This window comes from Nanorana parkeri, unplaced genomic scaffold, assembly GCF_000935625.1.
Source record: "Nanorana parkeri isolate BGI_ZX_2015 unplaced genomic scaffold, ASM93562v1 scaffold2087, whole genome shotgun sequence".
Classification (NCBI taxonomy): domain Eukaryota; kingdom Metazoa; phylum Chordata; class Amphibia; order Anura; family Dicroglossidae; genus Nanorana; species Nanorana parkeri.
Window position 1 is genome coordinate 33438 of NW_017308355.1, and position 7353 is coordinate 40790.

Sequence of the window (7353 nt, forward strand, 5' to 3'; positions counted from 1 at the left end):
GGGGGGGAATCAAAAGAATGTGCAGACATTTGCTGTTGTTATTCTTTAGCTCTGAGTTTCAGATTTTCAGATATAATTTTAGTCACACTATATTTTGGCCTTGGATATTGAACTTTAATTAGATACAGTTGGATAGCTTAATTTTTTTACACGATAAGCTCTGCACAGTCACAACGAGTTCAAGGCCACAGGTGGATATAAAATGTGAAACTTCAGACTCCTGCATATTGTAATCTATGGGCATAATCTAAGACCAATCATAAACTGTACATTACTAAAGACCAATTTATAGGAAGTAAATAAAACAATACACTCAGGGAGTATAAAAGGGGTTAAAAATGTAAAGTTTACCTTGAAGTGTATGGAACCCCTGACAATGAATAACTCTTATTTGCTCCTTTTGATCTGTTAAAGAGACCCCATAAATAGACCATTTATTTCAACAAAAAACTTCTCATAACATTAAATGTGCAGCTAATGTATTTTAATAACTTGTCTCCCTTGTGTAAACTTGAAAAAGCCATAAGACTACTGCTGGGTGATGCCATTTTTTCCCCCCGAAGCTATGGTTTATACAAAATAAAATATATTTAAAAAAAAAAAAAAAAAAACTTCACAGAAGAAACAAACAAAAAAAAAATACAACAAACCCCCCCGAAAACAGCAGCTCCTCCAGGTCACAGGTAATGGTAGTGTTTCGGTTGGAAGGCCATTTTGTAGAGAAGCAATGTGACCGTTCACGTTTCCATATCCTGGCTCTCTAGGCCCAACTATAAATCTCACATAAATATGTCCGCTCAGCCCTAATTATTCAACATCTCAGTTTAATCCTCAGGCCTGTGCCTCAATCAGCAGGTTTGCTTTGGGTCTCATAACATCCTCCAGCCACTGTTTCTCGGTCTCCTCTTCCTGCAGCTTTTTTCTTAGGTAGGTCTCCCCACATACCCCTCAATATGAATGTCACCGCACAGCAGCGGGTAGGCGTTGCAGCCTCCTCTGCAGACAGAAACATGGGGGGGAACCAGAGAGCCAGAGTTGTGTCATCTGTGTAGTGTCGAAGGGGCATTCATTACACAGGATGACGGAGTGGGTGTTTGCCAGAAGGACTGTGGCGTTACATCCAGATATGAGGTTCTTGCCCTCATTGGCAATTGTGAGCAAAATGGATAAAACAAGACCCACAAAACAGGCAGCCGAGAGCAGAGCGATCCGCAAGGAGAGGACCAGGAGGGCCCAGTGAAGTTTGGCTCTTCCAAGGCTCCTGGAGGTCAAAATGGCACAGATCCCCGTCGTGCTGCTCAACAGTCCGGACATGACAGAGATTATATTGGTGGTACAGCACTCAGGGGTCACCCTCTACTCTGGATTGGACACATGCGTTAAGACTGTCCCATTAACAATGGCCCCCAGGATAAAATTGACATGACCCACAAAGAACGGAGCAATACCGGTTCTAATTAACTACAAGGGCCCCTTTTCCAGGCTAAATCCACACGGAGCGCCCCTGCTCCTCCTGGCGGCCATGTTTGCTTGGATGTCTCACCTGTGATCCACCCTGAGAGGGGTGCTACAATCTTGGATGTGATGTCAGCTGCCTCTGCAGACTCACAGCTGTTACTTTGGGGGGTACTATATAGCAGGGGTAAGCAAACTATGACCCTCCAGCTGTGGTGAAACTATGAATCCCATTAGTGATTGCACTTGAATTGTAAGTTCTCATTTTCTGTTACATTTTGATTTTTTTTGAGGAAATACGCAACCACAATAAGTCACAATGGGGAAGATGTCCTCTTCACCGCGTAGAAATGTCTAGCTTGCAAGTTCAGCATTTGTTCAATACAGATTTCTTGAGATCATAGGACTGCAGCACAGTGCACGTATCAGCAGCCTGCCTCATTTTAATGTTCGTATAAACTTAATTGATTGACTCTGTGCACAGTTTTATTTATGTATTTATTTATTTATTACAGGTATTTACATAGCGGCAACCATGTACGCAGAGCTTTACTTAAAATACACACAGTACACAGACATATTAGAGCCAAGTTGGGCAGAAGACAAATAACCTACCAGCATGTCTTTGATGTGTCAGAGGACATCCAAGTAAGCACAGTTAGAAAGTGCAAACTCCATGCAGATAGTGCCCTGGCCAGGATTTTAACCAATAAGCCACTGCAAGGCAGAATTACTTATCACTATTCCAATGTGCTGCCCGCTTTATAACACATCTACTAGTCTGAGCAAGAATTTAGGCATGGTCTACCATTTTGTTGGGGAAACAAGAATGACCCCTTTTCTCAATTCTGGAAAATAGTAGAATTGTGTCTTAAAGTGGACCTTGCACCCAAAAAGTTTTCCCCCCTTCTGTGCACACTCCACCTTGCTGAAATGCTGGCGCAATGTAGAAAAAGAAAACATCTGCAATGAATAAAGTTAGATAGCATATTCCCCTTTTCTCCCCCCCGTGTTCACGGTTCATAAATGGACCGTATTTTATGCTGTACACATAGTAACGTTTGTGCTGCTGTTTACATGCATACATGGACAGTGTATCATACAAATAGTGCAAGGTCCGCTTTAAGTTAAATGCTTCAGCAGAGATGGTCATAATTAGGCTTCTGCTGGAATCTACCTAAGCAGCCTACATATGACAGCGTTAAGTTTCCTGATCATTTGCCAGTGCAGTGGGTAAAATTCTGACATGTTGCATTTTTCCGCAGTACACTGCAGCTCACTTGAAGTCACCCTTGGTCCACGCACCTCAGCTCAGCTGCAATGGGTAAAAATTAATGAAAGTTAATTTTGTGACATTTCAGTAAAGTGAAAAAAAAGGAAACAGTGCCTTGTGTGTTAAACCGCAAGGCACAGCCCCCCACAGCTCTCTACGCACTGTTGTTGTGCCCACCTGAAGACCCGCTCTGTCATTTTACGTGGCTTACCACTTCGTGGCTGAGTTGCTATTGTTCCCAGTTGCTTCCAGTTTGCTATAATACCACTAACAGTTGACCGTGGAATATTTAGTAGCAAGGCAATTTCATGGATGGACTTATTGCACAGGTGGCAACCTATCACGGTACCACGCTTGAATTCACTGAGCTGCCCATTCTTTAGCTGGCCATACACCTTACAACCATTGCACGACTTTCGTTGTGCAATGGATGTAAGGTGATAAAAATTTCGTACGATCTGCCCATCTTGGACAGGCAGGTCGTACTTGCGATCATCGCTAAGGGGAGGGCTTGCGATGATTGCCGTGCTGAGTGGGCAGTGTGCGCTTGCGCTTGCGCACACCGGCCCGTGCGGCATTCGTCTTCCGAGCACGCCACCAACCCGCCGAAAATCATATGATTTTTGGCAGGTTTTCCAGCGTGCTCGGAAGACGAAAGTCGTGCGACCTTACAGTAGAAGCGGTCGCACGCTGCCCATACACCTGCCGATTATCGTACGATCGCGGGATCACCCGCGATTATCGTACGATAATTGGCAGGTGCATGTGCACCTTTTAACAGATGGTCGTAGAAGCAGTCTGCATGCCTAGGTGCTTGATTGTATACATCTGTGGCCATGGAGGTGATTGGAACATCTGAATCTAATGATTTGGAGGGGTGTCCCAATACGTTTGGCAATATAGTGTGTGTGTATATATATTGTGAGCCGGGGAATAGGTAGCGGGTGCAATTGCTCCCTGGGGTAAGCAATCTTGCAAGGTTTAGAGACCAGACCCGTGACTTGTCTTCAAACAGTGTTACATTTATTGGTGCAACACACAGGCTATCTACAGTGCTCAAATAAAGTAAATACTTCAAAAACAAAATCCTAGCCGTGTCCCGGCACTAACTAAACATACGATAGTCCTGACTACCAACCTGTACAAACCTATTTGCCAGGCTTCAGCAAAACACACTGACCAACCTTGTGCTCCAGCAGATAGAGACTGTCTTCTCCCCAGGCTCCAGTGATCTGTCTGTTTGCCTCACCTGCACTAAATTGCCACTGAGGCAAAGCGTAAAACTTGGGGCTTGCTATAGGTTCCGGAAGGTGTAAGAGAGGAATCTGGGTGACACATAAACCCCGGACAGGACCTCTCCTTGCTCTCTACATGATGACCTGCTACAATATACCGTATTTTGCGGTCCATAAGACGCACCGGACCATAGGACGCAGGGAGGTCCGGCGCGCCTTATGGAGCACTCGACAGACCGTAGCTTCTGTCACAGCTTCTATGACAGAAGCTGTGACAGAAGCTGCAGTTAGTGACCGCTGAGACAGGTGGCGCTGTGATTACAGCGCCACAGTCTCAGTGATCACACAGAGCAGACGAAGAAAGTCCGTTCTTCGTCTGCTCTATGGTGATCTCGATCATCTCGCTGCTCGGTTTTAATACGAGTGATCTCATTAGATCACTCGTATTAAACGAGCAGTGCCACCTGCTACTGATCACGATCGCTGCCGCCGCTGCTCGTTTTTAATACGAGTGATCTCATTAGATCACTCGTATTAAACAAGCAGTGGCTCCTACTACTCGCCTGGCGCCCGAAACTGCATGTCTCGGGCGTCGGGATTCGCTCCATAAGACGCAAGCACATTTTCCCCCTCCTTTTGGGGGGAAAAAAGTGCGTCTTATGGAGCGAAAAATACGGTATATATCTATATATAGATATATCTATATATAGATATATATTAGTATAAAAGCAGTAGTTTAGTTAAAGTCGACCGTCTCCCTCCCCACCCTCTGTATTCTATTGTCCTCCTTCCCCCTGCTGGCATTTCCAGGACTCCCGCCTAGGCAAGAGTTACATTACATGTATCCGAGTTCTCCTGGAATACTTATGTCATGCATTGCAGGAGACCTAAGGCTGCTCCACAGGCATATGCCGCTGTGCATCATTAGGGGGCCGACTGTCTTTTTTCTGGTTCTTGCAGCTGGCCCCCTAATGATGTGCCATGGCACATGGGTGTCATTAGAGGCTGGATATCTCTTTTTAGTTCTTTCAGCCAGCCTCCTGATGATGATGACCCACATGTCCCATGGCGCATCACTGGGGGCGTAGGTAAAGATGATGGCGGCCTGGGACCTGGTGTGTGGCGATGGATGGAATATTGCAAAAGGACAATGTTGAATATGGTGGATATGTGAGTATGTCACTTCAGCATAACCCAACAACAAGGTAAGGGGATTAAAAAAAAAAAAAACAAGACATATTTTTTTAACTAAATAAAATGGTGAAAATCCATAGCAGTGTGAAAACTGTTCAGCTCAATGCATATGTGTCTTCTAGGAGAGTAGGTATCCAGGGATGATGTGATTAAAAGAATTAACGCATTTAGCACCACTGAAGAAAGTCTTTTTCATGTGACTATTATATTTCGCAAGTTCTAAAAAAATAAAACTCCACGTTCAACCATATTTTCACATCCCTTTACCATATACGTTAGCTGATGCAAAGTTCCTGTTTCATTTTCTCCTGTTGTCTGTGTCTGATATCCACTCTCATAGCGCTTTGCTCAGTGGAACAGAGGAACTGCATTATACCGTCGGGAAGACATTAAACATCCCTTTTTACTAGTTGTACGTGTACTCCTAAAAATGCCCCAATTCTTAAGGCCGATACTAGCAGTTTAGATTTTTAAACCACAGCGGCTGCCTGAGTTCCCACACTTGTGGAAACCTCAGGCAGCCTGCTGGGGACCTGGCAGTAGCTGTCCTTGATTAGATCAAACAGATGCACTGCGCTATACAATAATCATAATACGTTAATAGTATAGATCACATATAACCAATATAATTAATAAATACTCATAAATAGTAAAACGTGTCTCTCATTGTAATATCTCCAGGAGAGATTAGGTGCAAATTGGTAATGAAAAGTCCACCATAAATTGATGTGAAAAAAGTGACAAAGTGATAAGTCCTTCTTATAGCTGTAGTGTGCAAACTCTCGGTGACTAAAACACACCGCACTCACCAGACTTCCATATTCAAAGAGGCATAACAATCCCGGATCGCAATCACAGTGAATGTTTGCTCCTCCACTCGCAATAGGAACTTCCTCCTCCACTCTGTGCTCTTTCAAAAGAAAGCTTCAGGTTGGGACTCGCTAAGTTGGAAGGATTTTAATTGTGTGATTATTCGACTGGCGTGTTCATGACGGATTGGAATATTTTTTGAAAAAAACGATTGTTTCTGGGAATCTTTTTTCACCTTTTTTTTTGCATCAATTTATGGTGGACTTTTCATTACCAATTTGCACCTAATCTCTCCTGGAGATATTACAATGAGAGACACGTTTTACTATTTATGAGTATTTATTAATTATATTGGTTATATGTGATCTATTTGATAGTTAGCACTATACTATTCACATATTATGATTATTGTCTAGCGCAGTGCATCTGTTTGATCTAATCTATTTATTTTATTAGCACGGCAGCTTTTCATCTTTTATATTTATCACTTTGAGACAGCTTCCATAGCGCAGAATTTTTTTTATATTCATCAGTAGCTGTCCTTGGCAGTGCCTGTCCGGTTCTATATAATCTCCGCCTTTCCAGTGCAGGCACAGCCATGGACAGCCCCACACCGCTTGCCAGACGTGATGTCACCAGTAGTAGTTCTTGATTAGTTAGAGGATTTAATAGAACACTGGCAGCTGCCAGTTCAACTCTCAACCCACCATTTCAGGCTGGCACTCGCCCGATCAGCATAGCCACTGCCCACAGAGCCCTGGAGAGATGCACATGCCGCCCTGGTGAGATCAGCATGCATCCTGGTGAGATCAACATGCAGCCTGGTGAGATCAACATGCAGCCTGGTGAGATCTGTATTTAGCTCTGGCGACATATTCAGATCTGATGAGATCTGTATTTAGCCCTGGTGAGAAACTGCCCTAAAATCATCAGTCTGTATTGTGTTAGAAAAAAATGTCCCTTTAAGAAAAAGTATCCGTAATTGGTATCGACAAGTACCAGAGGGAAAGTACTTGGTCTTAAAAAAAGTGGTATCAGGACATACCTATTGGAAACATGATATCCAGTATCGGGAGTAAAATGGTGAATACCTTTTAAGCTAATACTTTTTATTTATGGCTTAAATTCTGCTGATTAAAGTTGTATTAAACTCTCAAACTTTTTCTCAATGCTAAATCCAGATTAACCAGTTGTCGTCCGCCCGTTGTAAAAAAACGGACGGACGGCACTGCTGCATTGGTGGGTTGCCGTTGCATTTTTTTTCTGCGGGCGCGCACGGGCAGAAAAGACCCGTGCAATGCAAACACCCGTTGCCGGGTGTTTCACATATAGACAATCGGCGGCTCTATAGCATGCCGATCGTCTATATGTGCTTGTTTTTTCGTC

At 43.7% G+C, this 7353-nt stretch overlaps 1 protein-coding gene and 1 pseudogene across 1 annotated transcript in view; one reads left to right on the forward strand and one right to left on the reverse strand.

Moving 5' to 3' along the window:
* LOC108800633 (amine oxidase [flavin-containing] A-like) overlaps positions 1–7353 on the forward strand; it is a 98122-nt gene that overhangs the window by 9331 nt on the left and 81438 nt on the right. The gene's annotated exons all lie outside the window — the stretch shown is intronic.
* On the reverse strand, positions 664–1556 carry LOC108800635 (annotated as a pseudogene).